Source organism: Bos taurus, chromosome 1 (assembly GCF_002263795.3).
Source record: "Bos taurus isolate L1 Dominette 01449 registration number 42190680 breed Hereford chromosome 1, ARS-UCD2.0, whole genome shotgun sequence".
In the NCBI taxonomy this organism is placed as follows: Eukaryota; Metazoa; Chordata; class Mammalia; order Artiodactyla; family Bovidae; genus Bos; species Bos taurus.
Window position 1 is genome coordinate 85,353,883 of NC_037328.1, and position 24,415 is coordinate 85,378,297.

Sequence of the window (24,415 nt, forward strand, 5' to 3'; positions counted from 1 at the left end):
TTATGAATAATTAAAGGTTCTCCCAAAACATTTCTAATTATTATTAGAAAATAATTTATCTCATTTAGCAGAACTTGGGTTTGCAAAGTGCATATTGTTTTCCTGAAGGCTATTGCTTGTGAAACGTGTCATTTACTTGCATAAGAGCATATGTGTGTTAACTGTTAAAAACAGTCATGGAAGCAAAGACAGAAATTCACTTCATCAGATTAGCAGTGTTGAGATCAGTTTATTGAACATCTTCCCAATCTTCTACTGTGACTGTAGTATTTGTCCATCTTTGCAGCCCAGGTATTCCCCAGGAAGTAGGCCTCAACAGTGTCTCCTCCCTGTGATCTACTCAGGCTTGAATGGAATATGCCTTAACAGCCATTCATGTTTTCTGTCTATTTTCTCATCTGGGGACTGCTCTTTGCCCCAGACTCTGGTTGTCTCAGGAGGGAGAGCATCTTATTTCTGAAGTACGATTAATGTCTGTCACGTGTGAAGGAAGCACTCGATGAAGTTACTCTCACCTCATTGCCCTTATTCTCCTCTTACTGCTGTTGCTTTTTGAAAACCATCCCCTTCATCACCTTTCACCAAAGTATGCTTTGCTAGTTTGGGGAGGTTTATGATTGTATATCTCAACTCAAATGGAGAGAGTATGCAAGTGAATTCTAATAGGGACCATCCAATAATTTTTCCACAGGTTTTAAGCAATGTGTTTTCCAGACTTTCTAAAAAGAGGGTAAATATAACACAACAGTTTATACCTAGGAAACTATCATTTAGTCCAACCATAACTTATGGAACCTTATATTAAAAGCACTCCTGTATTTTCTTCTTTGTGGGCCAACGAAAGTGTGCATGTACAGGAGAAGATAGAGATATGAGGAAGAGGGGAGTCTTTTCCAACTCTCCTTGCACACTGAGCCTTCTGAACTCATATGAGTGTGGAGAGAATAAGTAATATATGTCTGAGGATTTTTTAATTTAAGGTTAAATTGTATCCATCTGCTCCAGCTGTTTTTCACATTTGAATATTTACAGTTTTACTGAAAGTGGAAAGCAGCTATTGAGTGTTGCATGTATCATTGTAAAAAAAGGAACCTTTTCTGTCCTTAATAGGTAGAGTATCAGAATTGTACAAGAGGTTAGAGACCAAGGCTATCTTATTCAACACTGAGTTTCCAGAGGCCAACCTGGTACTTGATATCTTGTAGGTGCTCAATATATATTTAAGAGAATGAGGAATGATGATTGTTGTCCTGGTTGATAAAATACATAATGATGCCTACATTAAAAGTTTATAACTTTGTGAAAGTCAAAAGATTAAATTGCCTTTGATTATGTTTGCATAGGTACATGTATTATAAACTGTATAATTAAAGGCTTTTTATAAAAATAAAATTAATTTTGGTTTTGGCTGTGCTGAATCTTTGGAGCTTCATGTGGGCCTTCTCTAGTTATAGCTTGCTGGCTGTAGAGCACAGGTTGTGGCACATGGGCTTAGTTGCCCCTCAGCATGTGGAATCTTCCTGAACCCGGGATTGAACCCATTTCCCTGCATTGGCAAGTGGATTCCTCACCCCTGTACCACCAGGCAAGTCCCCTTTTAACTGTTGATTTGCTTATTATTATTTGCTTTCCCTGGTGGCTCAGTGGTTGAGAATCTGCTAATTCTGGAGATGTGGGTTTGATCCCTCAATCAGGAAGATCCCCTGGAGGAGGAAATGGCAGCACACTTCGGTATTCTTGCCTGGTAAATCCCATGGACAGAGGAGCCAGGCAGGCTACGGTCCATGAGGGTGCAAAGTAGGATATGACTTTGCAAATAAACAATAGCAACAAGCATTAGTATTTGTTTTTTTAAACTAAATTTTAAAATCTGGTAATCTGAGAAAATTTATAAGAGGAATATTTACAGCAGTATTTTCCTGTTTCAGGGCAGTTTGAAACATACATGAGTTATCATGTTTTATTTTATTTTATTTTTTTTAAGGTTTTTAAAATAACATTTATTTCTTAAAAGTTAACATGTGCATAATAGGAAACCAAAAAGCACAAGAAGCAAAAAACGAAGTCATTCAGAATCACAAGCAGTTTACCGTGACATGTCCTTCTAGGTCTCGTTTGTGTATCTTCACAACTAAGCATCCATTTTTATGTAATGAAGACCTACCGTATCAGTTGTTTTGACCTAACTAACCACTATTTCCTCTATAGTTGACTCTTGACGCCTGTGGGGTTAGGGATACTAACCTCCTCATGCAGTCAAAAATCCAGGTGTAACGTACAGTGGGCCCTTCTGTACCTGGTTCCTTCATCTCTGTGGTTCCTTGGTATTCATGGTTCCAAATTTGAGCATTACTGTTGAAAAAAATCAGCCTGTTAAGTAGACCCATGCAGTCTACAGACCCATGTAGTAGAACAACCAGTGTTGTTCAAGGGTCAACTCTAGTCTAAAATTCAAAACAGAAAGTTTTCTCCCCCATCCTTGACCCCTAGCCACCTAATCCCCCTCCTCCCAGTTGATGTTGTTAGTTTCTTGCATAATTTTCCAGAAATAATTAGTTTTGAAAATTCAGCTAATTTAAATCTATTATAGAACTTTCTGTATCATTTCATATAGAGTGTATTCATTCTTTTTTGTGGCTTTTCTCTGCTGCATGAGTCTACTACAATTTATGTAAACAATTCCTTGATAATGAACATTTAAGTTATTGCCAATATTTTACTGATACAATGATGACATGAATAACTTTGTAAAAGTCATTCTTTACACAGGTTTTCATTAGAATAAATTCCTAGATGTAAAATTGTATTAAAGTATATGTATTTATAATTTTGATAAATATTTTCCAAATTGCTTAGAGGATAGGTTTCAGTGATTTTTTTTCTTAACAATTTGCTTGACTCAAACTATTCTACCAGCTGATTTTCTAATATTCTGTAATCACACCACATAAAATTGAATCCCATAGTCCTTAGGTGAAATAAGCAACCGTGTTGATGATATGATTTAAGGAGCATTGAGTGTCCTACAGTCCAAGTATCTGTAAGTCAGCAGTGTGTCATAATGTCATTTGAGGCCATCCGTAGATCTGTATGATAATCATACCCAATAATTTTTTTGGTTATAATTATTTATATTCATATCTTGATAAACTATAAAATGTATCTCCAAAACTTTTTTTGTGTGTGTGTGTGTGTGTGTGTATATTTACAGCTTATTTACTGAAAGTAAATGACAGACCATGGCCTTTTTACTATAATAACCTCTGAAATATCCAAGTTACACAGAATATTGATATTACTGTGAGGGGTGGCAGGGAGCACAGGAGGAAAGAAAGAGAAATTTAATTCTTCAAGTTTTTTTTTCCCCTTGGTTAAAATGCCTTGGAAAGTTCTAGATTTTGATGGAGATTGCACTGTACATCTGCACAGTCATTGTTTATGAACTTGTTTCTGCTGATGGAGTTAATTTTGTCTGGGCAGATGAATGTCATTCTGGAAAAAGAGTGCTGTAATCTGTGGACACTTACTGATCCCCCACCTCAAAACACTGAACATTAACAGGAGAGGGGAACTGTGGCCCCGGTAAGAGTTGAAGGTTGGTAGCTTCGGGAGCTTCCCTGTGGTCCAGGGGTTAGAACTTTGCCTTCCAGTGCAGGGGATGTGGGTTCCATCCCTGGTCAGGGAGCTAAGATCCCACATGCCTCATGGCTAAAAAACCAAAACATAAAAAAGAAACGATATTGTAACAAATTCAATAAAGACTTTAAAAATGATCTACATCAAAAAAATCTTAAAAAAAACATTGAGGGTTAACTTAAAATTGGTAATTTCTGTTTAGACTAAATAGTATGGTTGTAAATTGTAGTCATCTAGGAAGGAATTTTTTTCCCCTAAGATTTACAGTATTTGCTCGTTCTTTTTCTTTCTCTTTGGAGGTTAGTAATACCCCAGGAAAACCACCTCAGGAGGGTATCAGTGGGATGGAATGAAGGGTACAAGAAAAGTAAGCCAAGAGCAGATGAAGCAGAAGGGGATCTCTATATAACAATGTTAGGTACAGTTTTTAAGTCATTCTTGTGTTATAAATGAGAAATTTAGCATCATGGAAAACTGGAGAACATGAGCAAATAAAAAAGGCTTTGGATCGAATGAGATTATTAACAGAAGACTACTTTTCACTGCTAATTTCTATCACTAAAATCTAGTAAATCAGTGAAAAACATTTTCTTCTTGATGGTCTGTGTATGTTGTCAAACGTGAAAAAGAAAATAACTGTGATAGAAAAGGAGAAGCTTTGGAGATCTGTGGTTTTGGTTTATGTAAAGCTGCTCTACAAGCAGTTTCTTGTTGAGTCAACAAGCCTTGTGTGTTTTGGCATAGAACTGACAATGCTAATGCCTAATCCTTTTAGAATAACCCTTTCAGGGATGTTGAGATATCCAGGCAACAAATTGATGGCAATAGAGGAGGATGAAATGTTAGGAGAACTATATCATCCATTAGGAAAAGTTGCAAAAACTGAATTTGCTGGTTTGTAGACTTGCAGTTTTCTATCTAGATGATTATTGGAATTTCTGTTACAACTTTCAGAGAATAACTTTCTCTTGGGGTAACAACGAATACTTATATCAACAAGGCAGCATAGTATCAAGGAAAGAATGGAATTTGGGAACCAGGTAGATCTGAGATTGAGTCCCATCTCTGCCACTTTTTAGCTGTGTTAATTTAGACAAATTTCTTTACATTGCCAAGCCTCAGTTTCCTCACTGGTAATATGGAGGACAATAGTTGTAACTTGAAGTCTTCATAAGGACTAAATAGGATATTTTATGTTAACCAGCTTCCACAGTGCCTGAACTATGATAGGACTCCTTAAGTAATGGGACTCTAAGTGATAGTCTTCCCTCAGCTATCTTCTTCCTGACTCCAGAGATGCAGACAGTTGAAGTTTTAATAAATATATATGTATGATATGTCTTTAGAAAGTATTTAAGGTGGTTATAATTTGGTGATTGGACCTAATGATTTCCTAATAAAATTTGAGAATGAAGAAGTTATTTTTCCTTTTTCTTGAGAGACATTTTAAGGTTAATAACCTTTACCTTTTTTTCCTTCCATTCTGTGCATTATATTTGACGATTTTTAGGATAAGTAGTCTGGCAGCATATTGGCAAATCGCACAACAGTGTACTGGATGTCAGTAGTGGTAAATTTTATGTGTGTTGTATCACAGTTAAAAAAAGAGGAAATAGAACAATAGAAATAGTTCTAACTTAAAAAATATTGGCAAAGCCAGTGGTTCCAGATAAATAGCATCTGTTCATCCACTGCTTTATAGCTGAAGCATACAGCTAAAACAAGTTTTTAAAAAATGGCTGAAGATTTTGGATTGTGAAGAATATCTTTAAAAACTCATTCATTGCAAAGATGTTTATCACATAATTGTTTATAATAATGAAAAGATTGAAAGCAATCTAAATGACTTATGTTTGATAAAATGAGTAGCAACAGTAGTAATTAAAATTTATTCAACACTTACTGTGTACCAGACACTTCTAAGTTCACACCAGATACTTTAAGTATTAAGGCTTCCCTGGTGGCTCACTCAGTAAAGAGTGCCTGCAGTGCAGGATACCCAGGTTCTATCCCTGGTTTGGGAAGATCTTCTGGAGAAGGAAATGGCAACCCACTCTGGTATTCTTGCCTGGAGACTTCCATGGACAGAGGAGCCTTGTGGGCTCCAGTCCATGGGGTCACAAAGAGTCAGACATGACTGAGTGACTAACACTTTCCTTTTTCCTGTACCAGACACTTTAAGTATTTTATATGTATTAACTCATTTAATCCTAATAATAAAACTATGAAGTAGGTAGTACTGTTATTCACATTTTTACAGAGGAGGCCCAGAGGTGTTAGTAAATGGCCCAAATTCACACTGCTGGTAAATGGCAGAGCAGGATTCCTACCTAGGCATGTGAATTTGTGCCCAAATTTGAGGTATTCAGATAATGTAATATTTTGCAACATTAAAATACTGCCTAAAACTTTTTTTTTATGACACAAAAATGATTATGGTATAACAAAGCAAAAATAAAAGTAGGATAAAAATTGAATGTGTGGCGACTGCTGGGCTCCAAACTGGGCACCAGGCCAGGTACCCATCCTCCTTCTGTGCTCTTGGACCCAGAGGCATCTGCAAATCCCTAATTGTTGCCACAGGTTCTTTCAGGTCTACGTGTCTATTGTTCCCAGAGCTCTGTAGGGCTAGAGAAAGAGGAGGAACCTATCCAGAATCTCCACAGAACAGGAAAAGGAGGGGACACTCAACAAGGAAAAACTCTTCAGTGAAAATGAAGGAAAGCCTGAGAACCAAGGCAAGATGGAAAACAGAGGCGAGCCACTGGATGTGGCAAAGCCAGGAGTAGTGTGTACTGTGGAAGACAAGGAAAAGTTAGAAGACAGGGGAAGGACAGATCACAAGGGAAAGATGGAAGATGAGGAAATTCTAAAGGATAAGGAAAGGTCAGAGAGTGAGACAAAACTAAAAGAAGGAAACCCAAAGAGCCAGGGAATGCCAGTGAATTAGGAAAAGCAAAAGAAAGAAAAGCAGAAAGCACGGGAAAACTAAAAGAAGACAAGCCAGCCAGCGAACCAGGTGCCACCAGAAAGCACTCAGCTGGGGAGAATGTACCCAGGAAGGCCCAAAGAAAAACCAACAAAAAGGCTGGCTCTAAGTGTCTTAAGGAAATGAGGAGGCTGTACACGATATGCAATTGAGCAGTGAAGAGAAGAGAATTGGATGAGATGGCCAGGGTGGAGGATGAGGTGAAGAAAACCAGACAGAAATTGAGGGGGTTTATGTGGATGCAAACAAGTTTATAGGACCCCTTCTACCTGTGGGGCCCAGGGGAACTCAGGGTGGCTGCAGGGCCCCACAAAGGGACTTGGAAGACATTCCTTTTGTGTAGTGCCTCTGGCAGGCGTTTACCAGGCCTTGTGCTTTATTTAACCTTATGCTAATCTTGTGCTTTAGGTGTCACTCTTGTTAGCCAACTGCAGCCCTCTGTGTTTCAGTGGCAGATTTCCATTCATTGGATGGAAAAATGTTTATGATGCATTGTAAATTAAAAATGAAAGCAGTTTTCAGACCATAAAATTTGTATGAGCAATAAATTTTCAACTTTGGAAAAAATTCTGCAGAAGAAAGATTGAAAGAAAATGTTTATGATGGTCATCTGTGGAAGGGTAGAATTAAGATTATTTTCTCTTGTGTTGGGGTTGGCCAAAAAGTTGTTACATAAGATGTTACAGAAAAACCCAAATGAATTTTTTGGCCAGCCTAACATATGTGTTTTGGTACTATATTAATCTTTTCAGTTGATATACATTCTCTTTATATTCAGAAAAAATAAACTATTTACAATAGCATCTCACTTAGCATTTTTATGAATCTCTAATAAAGAAAGCTGAGTGCTGAAGAATTGATGCTTTTGAACTGTGGTGTTGGAGAAGACTCTTGAGAGTCCCTTGGACTGCAAGGAGATCAAACTAGTCAATCCTAAAGGAAATCAGTCCTGAATATTCATTTCCTGAATATTCATTGGAAGGACTGATGCTAAAGCTGAAACTTCAATTCTTTGGCCACCTGATGTGAAGAACTGACTCATTTGAAAAGACCCTGATGCTGGGAAGGATTGAAGGCAGGAGAAGAGGACGACAGAGGATTAGATGGTTGGATGGCATCACTGACTTGATGGACATTAGTTTGAGCAAGCTCCAGGAATTGGTGATGGACAGGCAGGCCTGGTGTGCTGCAGTCTGTGGGGTCGCAAAGTCGGACATGACTGAGTGACTGAACTGAGAGTATTCTACATAAATGAAATATTGTTTTAGTTTTGTAAAGGACCATCTTGAGGTGATTTGTCTTCCAGCCAGTGCTTAAATCCATTCAACAAAACCCATACCAAGAAACTTTTAAAGTTAAATTTGAATACTCATTTGTTGATGGAAAATTCACTACTTTTCAAGGCAGTACAATTCATTTATAAAGATCTTTTTACTCTGAGAACTTCCAAAGCCTATGCAGTCTTCCTACTCTGGAGATGATGCTAATGCTGATAATGTTTAGAGAGATTAAATAATTAACCCAAGATCACGAAGCTAGGGAATGGGAGAGTTCGGACTGTATCCTAGGTCTTTCCATTGTTAGTGTTCTTTCAGTGTCACTATACTGCTTCTGTTCTTAAATGACAACTCTTTTCTTGACTCAGGATCATAATGATGAACATCAGTTATTGTACTGTGCTGTTGCAGCAATGGCAACTGTAGAGGCTATAGGTTTATAGGTCATAGAAACTTTGCTTTGGGAGTTTTCTATCCTCTAACAATGAAGCTGTCAGGTCCCGTGCTGCTTATGAGTGTGCCAGGCCCATTATATTTTCTGATACACAACTTTTTATAGACCATGTCTGGCATTAGTTAAATGAATATCTTAATGGATTGCATTTCATGGAAGATTCAGTAAACTTTGAGGGAAGGTTTGAGGGGCTTCTCTTTTGTTTCTTCGTAGGCACATGAATGTTAATGGATGTGCTTTGCCACTCAAACTTGGTTCTGGGCTAGTCCATATGGCTGAGCTTGCTGACTAAGTCAGATGAGGTATGTTTTTAACTACTTTACCAAAGTCCTATCAATCTGTAGCCCCATGGACAGATTTTATAAATATACGTATCAAATGCAGAAAAATATTTGTCCATATCTCCTTACCTACCGCTGCTTAGTTGCTCAGTCGTGTCCAAGTCTTTGCAACCCCATGGACTGTAGCCTGCCAGGCTTCTCTGTTCATGGGGTTTTCTAGGCAAGAATATTGGAGTGGACTGCCATTCCCTTCTCCAGGGGATCTTCCCAGCCCAGGGATCGAACCCATAGCTCCTGCATTGTAGGCAGATTCTTTACCGTTTGAGCCATCAGGGAAGCCCTACCTACCATTACCTCTGCTCCAAATCTTGTCCTTTTCTTTCTTGCCTTTAGGTAGGGTGCCTATACATCTGTTTCCCAGAACTATCCTGGGTTAATAATCTTTATAATTATATAAATATTATTAATAGCACCTCTTCAATTATTAAAAGAGTTATAAGTGATAAGGTGTATGATGACTGTATCTTCATGGCTGTGCTGACTGTGTGGCACTCCTTCTGTGTGGGTCTTTTCTTTGGAAATCCAGACACTGAGCTTTAACATCTTAATATTCAAGAGTAATTGTCAAGACTTTTTTCTTGCCCTTTTGTTTCTTAGAATCTGTTGGGCTACTCCAGCGGTGTCACATTCAAGCAGCTCTTGCCATGTTTCTGAGATCAAAGGAGACAGAGTACCTCTCACAAAGAATCTCAGGAACAGGAGTAGCAGCAATAACATCACTATTGAGTGCCTGCTGTGTGACAGGTGCTGTTCTAGGAGCTGTGCGCTCAGTCTCACTAAGCCTCTTAACAATCCTGAAATATAGTATTATGTTCTTTCGAGGATGAGGAAGTTAGCTTCAAAGAGTTAGGTAATATTCCCAAGATCACCTGGCTGGGGTTGAACTCAGGCCTCTATTTCCAAAGATGCTCTTTCTACTGTAGTTGGCCATGCATTGCTAAGACAATAAACTTCTTATTTTCATACTTCAGTCAAGTTTTCAAATTTAATGACTTATTTATCCTCTTCTACCCTAGGAGACAGTACTCTCTGCCCTCTCTGAATGCCAGTATTCTTAGACCACTCAGAAGACTCTAAACCATATCCTGCTTGGCACTGTAGCTATTGGCACACACTGTCTATCTCCCTTGTTAGCTATACTATGTTCCTAAAGAGTCATTTTCATCTTTGTATTTCCATACCACCCATCCTTACACATGGGTTTCCCAGGTGGCGCTAGTGGTAAAGAATCCACCTGCCAATGCAGGAGATGTGAGACCTGGGTTCAGTCCCTGGGTGGGGAAGATCTGCTGAAGAAGGGAATGGCTCCCCACTGCAGTATTCTTGCCTGGAGAATCCCATGGACAGAGGAGCCCGCAAAGAGTCAGACATTACTGAAGCAACTGAGCAAGCACAATCAAGCACGCATCCTTGCACACAGTAGCTACTCAAGAAACACTTGCTGAATAAGGAGTGAATGAGTGTCACATAGTGTTAATACTGAGATACACGTACTTCAAAACCTGTCTGAGCACGATTAAGAGTAGCAACTGGCTCCCTAGCAGTTTTCTCCTCAGATGTTAACTGTATATGCATCACTTTGGAATTGTGTTAAAATACAGATTCTGGCTCATTAGGTCTGGAGTAGGGCCCCAGATTCTACAGTTCTAACAAGCTGACAGGTGATGCCCATGCTGCTAACCTGCTGTTCACACTTTGGGTAGTAAGGCCCTAGAATGAGGAAAGTGAAGAAAATACTGTGGTACTTAGTTTTTTTTTTTTTTTTTTTCCTGTTGACACCAAAGGGAACTCTCAGCAAATAAAGGGAGTGTTTACTTCAGAGGCAGATTGCAGTGGTATGTGTTCAAAGATAAATCCATGCACATATGGACACCTTATCTTTGACAAAGGAGGCAAGAATATACAATGGATTAAAGACAATCTCTTTAACAAGTGGTGCTGGGAAATCTGGTCAACCACTTGTAAAAGAATGAAACTAGAACACTTTCTAACACCATACACAAAAATAAACTCAAAACGGATTAAAGATCTAAACGTAAGACCAGAAACTATAAAACTCCTAGAGGAGAACATAGGCAAAACACTCTCTGACATACATCACAGCAGGATCCTCTATGACCCACCTCCCAGAATATTGGAAATAAAAGCAAAAATAAACAAATGGGACCTAGTTAACCTTAAAAGCTTCTGCACAGCAAAGGAAACTATTAGCAAGGTGAAAAGACAGCCTCAGAATGGGAGAAAATAATAGCAAATGAAGCAACTGACAAACAACTAATCTCAAAAATATACAAGCAACTCCTACAGCTCAACTCCAGAAAAATAAATGACCCAATCAAAAAATGGGCCAAAGAACTAAATAGACATTTCTCCAAAGAAGACATACAGATGACTAACAAACACATGAAAAGATGCTCAACATCACTCATTATCAGAGAAATGCAAATCAAAACCACTATGAGGTACCATTTCACACCAGTCAGAATGGCTGTGATCCAAAAGTCTACAAGTAATAAATGCTGGAGAGGGTGTGGAGAAAAGGGAACCCTCTTACACTGTTGGTGGGAATGCAAACTAGTACAGCCACTATGGAGAACAGTGTGGAGATTCCTTAAAAAACTGGAAATAGAACTGCCTTATGATCCAGCAATCCCACTGCTAGGCATACACACTGAGGAAACCAGAAGGGAAAGAGACACGTGTACCCCAATGTTCATCGCAGCACTGTTTATAATAGCCAGGACATGGAAGCAACCTAGATGCCCATCAGCAGATGAATGGATAAGAAAGCCGTGGTACATATACATAATGGAGTATTACTCAGCCATTAAAAAGAATACATTTGAATCAGTTCTAATGAGGTGGATGAAACTGGAGCCTATTATACAGAGTGAAGTAAGCCAGAAGGAAAAACACCAATACAGTATACTAACGCATATATATGGAATTTAGAAAGATGGTAACAATGACCCTGTGAACGAGACAGCAAAAGAGACAGTGATGTATAGAACAGTCTTATGGACTCTGAGGGAGAGGGAGAGGGTGGGAAGATTTGGGAGAATGGCACTGAAATATGTAAAATATCTTGTATGAAACGAGATGCCAGTCCAGGTTGGATGCACGATACTGGACGCTTGGGGCTAGTGCACTGGGACGACCCAGAGGGATGGTATGGGGAGGGAGGAGGGAGGAGGGTTCAGGATGGGGAACACATGTATACCTGTGGTGGATTCATTTTGATATTTGGCAAAACTAATACATTTCTGTAAAGTTTAAAAATTAAATAAAAATTAAAAAAAAATGGTGCATGCAAGTGTGAGCAGTGGAAGGTGATGAGTTTGTAAACAGTAACTAGATAATAAAACGCCAGGCAATGTTCTAAGAAAAAAGTATGGGAAAAGGGTTAGAAATTTGGGAGAATTTAGAAGTCAGCTCTTTCAGTCAACAAGCATTTAGTAAGTTCCTACTCTGTGTAAGTCACATGAGGCACCATCAAACATGTTTTAGAAATTTGGGAGAATTTAGAAGTCAGCTCTTTCAGTCAACAAGCATTTAGTAAGTTCCTACTCTGTGTAAGTCACACGAGGCACCATCAAACATGTTTTTCCCAGGTTGCAGTGGACTGGGGACTACTGCTAACTAGCTGTGTGTTCCCCATGAGCATGGGTTCACAAATACATATGTGCACTAGAGTCACCTGGAAAGCTTGTTAAAATGCTCTTTCCTGGGCGCGTTTCTCAGAGGTTTATATGGAGCAGGTGGGAGTGGGGCGCATGATTTTGCATTTCTAACCATCTCACAGGTGAAGCCAAAACTGCTGTTGTGAGGTCTACACTTTGAGAATCACTGCTCCAGGGCAGTGAACTCACTCTCTGAGGTTCCTTTCAGTGCAAAACCTGAAATTGATGTTTACCCTGAACATATTAATAAATACAAAACTTTAGGTTAGCTGGCCAGAGACCTGGGTCAGTTAACCCAGTCACCTGTGCTTTGTAGGCAGTGGGAGCACCTGAAGGCGTCTACTGATACAAACAGCAAGCTCAGCTTTAATGAGACAGTTGGTTAAAAGATACACAGTTAGAAGGAGCTACAAAGAATGTCAGCTTTGGTCACTTATGGATGATTGTTTCATATTTTTATGTACATTATACATTTTAAATAATGGATAGAAAAGTTTTCTAAGTAGAAAACAAACTTTTGTTTTTAAGCCAAGGTGCAGGGTCCCTGCTATGACCTTCACATATACTTTTTCTATAAAAACATCCTTCAACTAAATGATACATGAATCACATTATTATCAACTATATTTTGATATAAAATAAAAAGTTTAAAAACCCACAAAAGAGGTAAAATTATTATATAAATGGAATAATAGGTAAAGTAGTTAAAAAAAGTAACACATGAACCAAAGTTACCTTTTTTCAAGCATATCTATTCACACCAAAGAAGGGCTATCGTTTTGATTGTGTTTTAGCAATAATGTCTTTGGAAGGCAGCTCTAACTGAAATAGAGACACATTTTAATTAAGTATTCTACAGCAAATCTTTCATCTAGGGGCAACTTATGTATACTTCTAAAGTACACTTCAGTCAGTATGTATTACATATGCATGTGAATAGATACGTGTGCATGTGTGTGTTTGTGCATGTGTGTATGTTTAAGTCAGAAGGAGGTACTGTGAAGTGATCAAGTTTACCTTCAGAGTTCTCACTGGCTTCTATCCGTCTGTCTCCTCAAGAACTCAGAGTTGAAACCTGGCCATGCAAGTCCTTTGACTCCCAGTCCCTAGCCCAGTACACACACACACACACCTGCTCTGAATCATTGTTTCAGCAAAGCTTCTATTCCAATCAGACGAGTATCTTTTCTTTTATTGAAGTATAGTTGATTTACAATGTTGTGTTAGTTTCTGCTGTACAGCAGAGTGACTCAGTTATAGATATATATTCTTTTTCATGTTTTTCCATCATGGTTTATTACAGAATATTGAATATGTTCCCTGTGCTGTATGGTAAGACCTTGTTTATTTCTGTCACCCCCAGCGAACACTAAACTGAAGGCCTTTGAGGACAGGTCATTTCTATCTATTGTTCATCCACCGAAGGCACCCGCACAGGGCTTGGTTAATGTTTTTGAATGAATGTTACTAGGTTCTGTCACCCTCAAACAGACACTTGCTGTCACTCTTCCCAGCAAGTATTTTCCCCTCTCCTTTATAAGGTCTTTTGAGGCTGCTTCAGTCTTCTCCGGAGCAGGCCTTTCCCTGAACCACCAATGCATTGAAATCTCCACCCTGTAGGTTAACATATGTACTCTAATATTTTTGCACGCAAAGATTTCGACCTTCCACAGGATTACAAGTTCTGGCAAGATTTTGCTTGCCAGATTTTTTTTTGTTTCACAGGATTACAAATTCTGGCAAGACCGTTTTCCCACAGTTTTAGAGCAAGAATGTAATTCTGAGATTAATTCTTCTCCCCTTTTTGTTTCCTGGAGCAAATTTTTCATAAGTGTTAACGACTGTTAATCACCTGATGCATTCTTTTCTCCACTATGATACATAAGCATCAATATATGTTCTATATCACCTTTTCCCCACCCTTCCTTGCTAACTTAACCCTCTTCAGTGGCTCTCCTCCTCCTCAGGATGAAGTGGGCCCTTCGCGCTCAGCTTGTGTTCACTTTCTGTCTTTGTCTCTTACACTTCCTTCCAGCTCTGGGGTCCCCGTGCCTACGCCTGCCACCTGATAAGTCTCACCTCACTTTGTTGCAGCTTGCCTTCAGATCTCCTGAGTGCTTGACACACATCCTAACCCTGTGCTAACACATCGTTTTCTACTTAAATTATCTTATTTCTGCTCTCGTTCCCATCTAGATTTTAAATGCCTTTAGGATAGAGCCCAGTTATTTATTCATTTGTCACTTTTTAAGGAGGGAAGCATAAAGAACATGTGTTGGGCACATAGATTCTTAGTAGATATTTCTTCAGTGTTGAATATGTAAATAATTCTTTGTCCCAAAGGAATGACTCTTTAATGTGGATGTGTCAAGCACTTCAGCAAGTCCCTAGAGGACCTATTTTAGAGGTGGGAGGACTGTTTTTCTCAGATCATACTAGAAGGTGGTTATCTGTGCCTTGCTCCAATCTTAGATATCTTTCAACCAAATTGTAGACTAGAGGAAGAGAGAAAACAGCTGTTGCTCTTTTCTCTCCCAGTCCTTGGCTTCTCACAAATGGACACGAACATTCCTTCAGTTCAGTTCAGGTCAGTCACTCAGTCGTGTCTGACTCTTTGCGACCCCATGAATATCCCTTAGGGTGTGGTATTTTGGAATCTAGGGCTTTGGAACTGTTGGCTCATCATTCTCAGGAAATAATGGTAAAAGGAAAAGTGGCTCTGATTGCTGGTGTTCAAACGTACATGTCTACAGTCAGCCCACATCCCAGAATCTTACCCCTCTTCACCTCTGCCTGACTGCGTCCCTAAGGCAAAAACTGTGTTTCATTATATACCAGCCCACTCAGACTGTATATTACACAGAGTTGTCCAGTCAAAGAATTCTGTGCCACGAAGGAGACCTGGGTTGTGATTCTAGCTTTAGGAAGAAGGGGCTAATTTATACTTTGGGTCTCACTTGGTACATCTTCCAGTTGAGAAAGTAGAACTGCATTGTCTTGCTACATTATCTTCAGTTTTCCCTCTGATACTCATTTTAACCTGATGTCATTAAAAAAGGAATGAGATAATAAGAGAAAAGAAAAGTGGTAGGGGTGTTTGACAAGATCATGGTTTGGTTGAGGGTTCACATTTGGTGGCAATTTTGTCTCCAGAACTACATCCCTGGATGTGACAAGTGTAGATTCCATCTTATTGATCACGCAGGCTCATCCCAATGGATTAGGGATCCTCTAGATCAGTACACTGCCTGGAAAAAGCACAGCTAATCTTAGAGAATGCTTTTTGAAAAGTGGAGATACTAGATTTAAAGTAACTTGCTTTCATCCTTTCTGTCAAAAACCCCAATTCATATTATTGCTTGCTTGCTCAAAAGCTGTTATTCCAGTGTGCTTTAAAAAGAGTTCCTGAGCATCTAGGTAATTAGAAAAAGATCAGTTTTATCTCTCCAATGATATATCAGTTTTTGATTATTGGAAAAGCCAGCTGAATTTTCATACTCTAACTTACACAGCATTTACTTACACATGGAAATGTGTTTTCTAGGCAAAACCATCGAACTTCTTAAAAATCTTCATTTAAATAATTACATTTGCTAGAATAATAATCTTCACTGCTCTGAAACACTATTGGTTTTTTATCTTAGAATTGCTTAGTTTATTTTAAAAAGTGCAGTATGTGTTCCTTGCTGGAAAAAAGTCAGAAAATATAATCAAGTAAAAAGAAAGTAGAAAAGCTCCATCCATATAGAGACCACTTTAACATGTCTCTCTCTCCCTGTCAGACTTTTACATTTATGTATATACATGTGACTGCACTATACGTACTACTCTTCAGTTTCCTTTTTTTCATATTAGTATTTTGCCAATATCCTCCTATGTCTGTGTACACGTGGATCTTCAAAAAGCTCCAGATTCAGAGTGAGACAGTGGTATGTTTTTGGGCTGCTTAACCTAAGTCTCAGCCCTGTCATCTTTAAAATGACAATTCTAACTACAGCTGCTTCAAAACATTGTTGAAAGGATTGAAGGAGATATTGCATTTAACTCAGAGTTTGGCCCTAATTACAGCTACCTCAAAGCATTGTTGAAAGGATTGAATGAGATACTGCATTTAATTCAGAGTTTGGTCAGTGGAACTTGACAAAGTTAATATTAATATTATTCATCTTAATGACTTTATAGTATTCCATTATATGGAAGCACCATGATCTATTGAACCATTTACTTACTAATGGACATTTAGTGTCCCCCCTTTTATGTGCAGTTATAAACACAAAATGCCATGCTGAACATCCTTTTACACACATAATGGACAATATATACAATTATTTCCTTGGCATAAACTCTTGTAAATGGGAAGGGATTGCTGGGATACAGGGTATCTACATTTTAAATGTGCATATTAATGGATTTCTCCCTAAGAGATGCTGTACCGTCTGAACTCCTCTGACAGTTTTTCTTTCAGTTTTTCTTAGTGCTGTTTGTTATACAGAAGTTTGTTGCTGTTGTTTTCTTTTATACCTTCTGGCTTTTATTTAACCATAATAAGGTTAAATAAATAGTTTCGTATCATTCCTTTTAGAAACTAACTTTATAGCTTAAAGTCACAGCTAAGGTAATACATAAGAAGTATATTTTTGTATATGATTTGAGGTAGATAAGGATTAATGAAAATCTATGTCATTTTTTTTTCCACGGTGAATGGTGCACTATACATGTATATATACCTCAAGCATAAAATACTTTATGTAGTAATATTCTGAAGCTTGTTTTTTCTCACTCAGTGATATGTTTTAGGAATCTCTTTTGTGCCAGTATAGAGGGATTGATCTCACCCTTTCCTACTTATGTATTATATTCATAGTATTTGGCCAATCCCCTGTGGTCGTTTGTAGTTTCCGATTTTTCACTGCTCAGCTAGTGCTGTGACCTTGTACTTGTGCACATGTGCCAGTGTTTGTCATGGGAAAGTGGAATTGCTGGGTCTTGGGCTATGCATGTCTTTCATCTTAACAGATACTGCAAAAATTGGCTTCTAAATTGGCTTACCAATTTTACATTCATACCAGTAGTGTCTGAGAGCAGCCCTCTCTATTTAAAATGTTGTTTTTACCGCTACCAAATTCCCAGATTCTGTTTATTATATTGCTTTGTCTGTTTCACTAACATCTTGCTTTTTTGGCAGAATTTGGGAGATCCATGAACCAGAGCCAGGCCTAAAAGCCATAGATAGTTTCTACTTTTTCAAATCATATATGACAACTTTTCCCTATAATCAGCACCAAGAATGCTTGAGTGGGCTTAGGTGTAAGATTGTCTTCCCTTCTTTCCTACAAAGGTGTTAGAGTTTTAAAGTAACTATTTGGGGGAACATTCCCCTGGAGAAGGGAATGGCAACCCACTCCAGTATTCTTGCCTGGAGAATTCCATGGACAGAGGCTATAGTCCATGGGGTCAAGAAAGAGTCAGACACGACTGAGCGAGTAGCACTTTCAGTTTCACTCTAAAACTATTTAAAGGCATAGAGGTTAATACTGTATAACTTTGACTAATGCAAGGAGACAGGAATTAGGGAGAGTGTAAAATATTTCTCTGTGTGCCCTTTTAAAATTCTACCTCTCTGTGAGATGGGAAAATAGACAGAGTAACAAAGTTTTCCAGTTCTTACATGCTTCTGTGATAGCTGTCACCTCCCCCTTCGTCTTCTCCTAGGGGTCAAACCCTAGGAATATTGATAGGAAGAAAAGGTCTCTCACCATTGCTGCTACTGTTTTGCCTGTTTTCTCCCCTTTGGGTTTGGAGAGTGATTTAGACTATATGACATTATAATTTAATAATGAACATCATCATAACTGGGGGCCCAGGAGATACAAATTATCTACTCAGGAGATACAAACAGAACACACACTGTTTAATTATTGAAGCTTTACAGAATGCTTTGCCACCTGGTAGAACAAATCGTTTCTCCTATTTCTTTCTTAACATTTTTTAGACTGTCATCACACATTTATTCTTCCAAATAGAGTTTAGAATTAGTCTCTAAGGTTAAAAATGGCATTAGGGCTTTTATTTTGTTTATATTACATCTGTACACTTAGTTGGAAAGAATCTGTTTATCATTGAGTCTTCTCAGTCAGAAAAATGGTATATCTTTCCATTTTTTAAAATCTTCTTTTGTATTCTTTAGTAGAGTTTGAGTTGTTTTTATAGATATATTTTTTCCTGATTTTACTTTGTCCCCATTTAAAAAAGGTTTGATTGCAATATTAACTATAATAGACATTCCCAGAGTCAAATGGTTTTACACACACACACGCACACGCAAACACAGTTGTTATACTAAGTAGGGCTAGCAGGAGTCATTAGAACTTTATCTCATAGTCATTAGAGAAAAGCCGTTTCTAAATTCTTTGATCATTGGAGTAGAGTTCAAAATTCTGTGTCCCATGGGAAAATAGATACTGTTTAATATCTTGGCTATCTTTAATATTCATTTATGTGAAAATATTGGTCACTTGGAAGTAACATCTTCTATTAATGATGTTTCTTTTATCAGAGGAGTTTTGGAATAGGGTTATTAGTGTGTAATTAGCCACATTAAAACATTCCCATTAGACCAATTGATTAATCTCAGTATTTCATTGTATTACATATATATTATAGCAAAGCTACAGATGCTATTTGTGGGTTATGGCATTTTGTATGTGATTTCATTTTCTTTTTTATAAAATTAACTATTTTATAAAATATTTCAAAAAGATTTCAAAATACCACCTGAACATAAAATCCCCTTTATTCCACATTTCATCCTTCTTCCCAAGGCATTTCTGGATGGAATGAGGCCCTACTACCAACAGATCTCAAGATGGTTCCCTGTTTTGTTGACATTGCTATTGCTTCTCATCATGATGAGTAAAATTATAAAGTCTGTATTCTTTCTGGAGGCCCTACTGTAGAACTGAGGTCACCCTAGATGCAATAAATTCTTATTCAAGAGTATGTGCAGACTAGGTTATATTTCTGTCCAAAGTCCAGGACCTGGATATTCAGAGTTGACTGGAATAACCTCATAGTATTTTTCTTACCAGGGACTGAACTGGGTTCTCTTTCAACTAGAGTTGTTTGGAGCCTCATAGATAGTATCTAGCTAGGAGAGGCTGCCCTTGGAAAACTATGGACTCCTTGATCCTGGTGGCTTCAGATACTTTATTTAAATGGGATTAGAATTCACAATAGTGTATAATTCACTGTTAGTGTTAGTTGTTCAGTTGTGTCCAACCCTTTGTGACTCCATGAACTATACTCCATCAGTATCCTCTGTCCATGAAGAATTCTCCAGGCAAGAATACTGGAGTGGGTACCCATTCCCTGCTCCAGGGGATCTTTCCAACCCAGGAATCGATTCCATGTCTCCTTCATTGCAGACACCAGGGAAGCCCTGCAAATTGAAATCACTGCAAACTGAGGCCAAACTAAAGCAATGAAAACCCAAAAGAATAGTCAACAGAAAGGTCATTGTTTGGAACTTCTAGCAACTCTCAAAGGTTCCAGTTGGCTCCCATTTGCTGATTCATGGACCCTCCTGGGAAGTCTTCAAGAATTAACATGGTTTTAAAGAAGTGAAAAAGTAAGATTAAAATGTTAGTAAGAGAAGCAAAACAAAGTGAGGAGAATTAGGAATCAAACTTGATTTTTTTTTTGTCTATCATCATGAATTTAAAATTGGGAGTTACTATTTAGTTAATTTCAAGAATATTTCAAGTATTAGGGATTTGAAGAAGATACAGTTTCTTTTGCTTTGCTATTGGGTTCAATTTAAGTTCTGTTAAATCTCTAAAAATCAATATTAAGTATATGTATTATGTGACAGTTCCATCTAAAGTATCTCGTATAGAATATAGGGCAGATAAAATGGAGCGGCCAAGCACATGTAATTTACCCCACAAATCTAAAGCACTTCTACATTGATTTTTTTTTTTTTTTTTGCAGTTTTCTAGCCCCCAGTCACTGAACAGAGAAAAGATGGCTTACTTTCATAGCATGGTGATACTTAACAGCTACAAAATGTTCATCTGTCATGCCCTCTAATTCAGGACTGTCTTTTTGTTACCTTTCTTGATAGGCTTTTTTAGGTCATTTAAAAAATTCTTGTCTTCTCTAAAATGTTATGACAAGAAAATCAAATGGTTTTTAAAATGTTCTGATTTGTTGATTAATTTTGCCTCTAAAATTATATTATACTAGTGTTGTTTTTAATGCTTTAACTATTTCCAAATGTAATTATCTTGAAATAACTATGAATAGAAAATTGTGTATAACTGAAAAGACAGGCTTTCATAATGTATTAAAGTACCTAATTTAGTAACTAAGAATAAAAAGGACACACAGAAACCATTTTTGAGACTGTAATTATAAGTTAAGTCACTATTAAAATGACATGTATATATATTTCCAGTTTAAAATAATTAAAGCTTTTTTCCCCCAAATGCTTTCACTCACAAGAGGAGACAGTTGTGAACTTATGAGTTCATATATACACAAAAATATTGCATGGCTTCATGTACCATACATAACAAAAAAAGGATCTATCTCTATTGTTCAGAGCAGTGTAAACAAGTGATATTTGATTCCCTCCACCTCACCACCTTCACTAAATGCACATTTGCTTACATTTTAACCAGTGTAGCCAACTGTGAAATATGGTCAGATTAATATTTGAAAACCTGAATAATAGTAGAGTGACAATACTTAAACATAACCAAGCCTTAGGGATGTTGTATGTCTCTAGCTGTAGCTGCCCTCTCCCATTTTATTTACTCATAAGTATCATTAATACCAAAGATATATAACCTTTGGTGCCAATGCGTCACTTTCTCTCTTCAAGTCTTTAGTAGTTGCATGCTTATCTATTTCAGTCAAATGTATTTCTTATCAAAAAAAGAGTGAGAGAGCTGACAATACAGTGTTATCGAATTTTTTCAGCTGAGACCCACATGTCATTCAGCATTCAGACATGCTTGCGCTTGATTGATGGATGGGTTTGTGACAAATAAAACTAGGATCAACAGCTTTGCACCTTTTCCCCCATCAGAGACCAGAGTAAAGCATAACTCTGTAACAATAGTGGGATTAGGGATGCATTAGCTCTCCATCGACCAAAACCATCCATTCCCATCAATACTTCGCACGTAATAACCTGAAGCTATGATAAGGAAACAAAAGAAGGAGAAAAGGGACAGGAGAAAACAAATCAATAATAGAAGGGAATGTCTGGAAGATGCACTGTCCAAATGAAGATTTTTTTTTTCCCACACTGCTGGACTAATGTCCCTGAATGTGGAGACAATACCTCACCCAGAATTTTGGTGGGGGAGCAGATTGGTACTTGGTTTAAACACAGGTTTGATATCTGAGGATTGATATTTAGACTAGGGTTTTTTTTTTTTTTTTTTCCCTTCAGGGCAAAAGAAGCATTACAGAATTTACTGTTAACCTGTGTCCCTAAAACTGCTCTTAAAGAAAAGGGGTGTTTTCACCTGAATGATTCAGACTGTGTGGCCGCTTCAGGGATAATTGGAACTCTCCTGTGTGGATATGGTTTTAATGTCCAGATGCTTAGCCTCGTCACAAATATTCCCTTAAATATGGGTTAGTATGAAGAATCTTAATTAACCAATTTACTGAGATTTACATAAAGCATATGTTTTCCCTTACCAGACACAGACTGATGCTCCCTTTATGAAAACTAATACCTGTCCTAGAAGAGTCTTACTTTTTTAGATAGATTTTTTTTTGTAAAATCTTTCCACATAAAAATGTATCTTCATTCTCAATTCATAGAATATTTTGATGATAATTTCATCATTTCCCCCACAAACAATGGACCGTTAAGCTTATTTATTCAGGTTTTTTGTTCCTTTTCTTTTGAGAGCTTTTGATTTTTGTATTACCTATCATATTTATCCTAATTTACAATTTATTCTAATTGGCCATTGAGTGGGCCAGTATGGTTTTCTCCTGGTGAGGATGAACATTAGTGATATTTGTTCAGAAGAAGAGGTGTGAAGGGAGGAAAAGCCCAAGTTCTAATTGTGGAGCCACTGATCTTGGGAAAGGCACTTCATCATTTTACTTATAAGAAGAGAATGATATTGTCTAATTCATCATTATCATCAATGTCACCATCATTATTAATATTATCATTATTCTGCATTGACATGCTGTAGGGCTTCATTTTCTTAAAGTTTGCAAAGTGTTGAGAAGAAAAAAGCCATTTAGTCCCATTCTCTTTTCTAGTTCTGTGGGTAGATGGATGTCCAGTCTCTTTATTTTAGAGAAAGTAGAAGGAAAAGAGAGAAACCGTTCCGTATCCAAACAACTGTGTACAATATCCTTAGGATAGTTGACAGTTTTTTCTAAACTATAGGCTGGGGAATCCAAGAGATTAAAAAAATTTCTAGAATAAAAAAATTTTAAGGATTTTCTACTATCTTATTCATAGAATAAATTCTACTTGCATTCCTTGAGCTCAAATCTTATTTCAGGCAGTAAAAGTCAATTATATGTGGTTATGAGATCATCTGTATGTGTAAAGGCAGATTTTGGCTTATGTTAATGAAGGTCATGGGTATAGTAGTCAGGAAATGTAGTGGTGTTTATAATTATAAAGAGACTAACTGCATTTTAATTATGATTTTAGAAGTTTTCTTTGGACCTGAAATAGTTAAAATTGTTAAAGCCACATATATCTGACATTTCAGGTCATATAGCAATTATATAAATATATATATCATCATAGCTGACACTTTCTCTGAAAATTTCTGTCTGAACTGAAAACCTTTTAGGTAACAAGCTTGATTAAAGGCATATGGTCCACTTTTTTTGGACCCCAAATTTGACCCATTTTATAATTGGTACGATCCAGTGGGTATTTTCTTTAAGATCCTAATACAAGACCAATCTTGGGGGCACTCCAAGTAAGTGATTTTGTGGGGCACTTCTGCTGAAGATGAATGAGCCCCAACATCCAATTCTGATACCTGTGACCAGGTTTGTTTCATCTTCAGTGAGACCACTCATTGCTTCCACATACGTTCCCGTAACATTTAAAGCTGATGCTGGCCTCTGACTCTAGCCACCTTTATAACCATATGGAGGAAGAGTTCCAGGGTTTTTCAGAGGCCCAGGATTTTAATATAAAAGATCATTAATAAGCCCAGTCTGTGTTTTAATGTAAATGGGAGCATGACCTATGCTACTATTACAAAATATATAGTATGTGGCTGACCGATAGCTTTTCTTTCCTACATAGTCAAACTTCAAGCTTTCTGTAAAAGCTTTTTAAAACACTTCCATCTATGACCTTATACAGAACTCTGTAATTTGGTTCCATTTAAGGGTCTGTAAGTGAAGAAACAGGGTTCACATATATATGTATGTGTAGGAACTCAGACAGGACAAAGCACTACCCCTGCATGCCAGGAATACATGTAACCTTTGGTTGATGTTTTAATATATGTTACTTTACTGTATTATCTATTTGCTTTGTGTATATCTTCCAGTTCAGTTCAGTCCCTCAGGCTCTTTGCGACCCCACGGCTGCAGCACGCCAGGCTTCCCTGTCCATCACCAACTGCTTGTAGCCTACTCAAACTCATGTCCATCGACTTGGTGATGCCATCCAACCATCTCATCCTCTGTCGTCCTCTTCTCCTCCCGCCTTCAATCTTTCCCAGCATCAGGGTCTTTTCAAATGAGTCCGTTCTTTGCATTAGGTGGCTAAAGTATTGAAGTTTCAGCTTTAACATCAGTCCTTCCAATTAGTCTTTGATTAGAAATCAGTCCTTTAGGATGGACTGGTTGGATCTCCTTGCAGTCCAAGGGACTCTGGAGTCTTCTCCAACACCGCAGTTCAAAAGCATCAATTCTTCAGCATTCAGCTTTCTTTACAGTCCAACTCTCACATCCATACATGACTACTGGAAAAACCATAGCTTTGATTAGATGGACCTTTGTTGGTAAAGTAATGTCTGCTTTTT

The 24,415-nt window shown here is 37.7% G+C and overlaps 2 long non-coding RNA genes across 3 annotated transcripts in view; one reads left to right on the forward strand and one right to left on the reverse strand.

The window, feature by feature from the left end:
* The window catches only part of LOC132345662 (uncharacterized), a 183,425-nt gene that overhangs the window by 33,744 nt on the left and 125,266 nt on the right, over positions 1 to 24,415 (forward strand). The gene's annotated exons all lie outside the window — the stretch shown is intronic.
* The window catches only part of LOC104970940 (uncharacterized), a 56,434-nt gene continuing 34,037 nt past the window's right edge, over positions 2,019 to 24,415 (reverse strand). Inside the window, exon 4 of the long non-coding RNA XR_009495121.1 lies at positions 2,019 to 2,352. This is a non-coding gene — a long non-coding RNA (uncharacterized lncRNA). The remainder of the gene's footprint in view (positions 2,353 to 24,415) is intronic.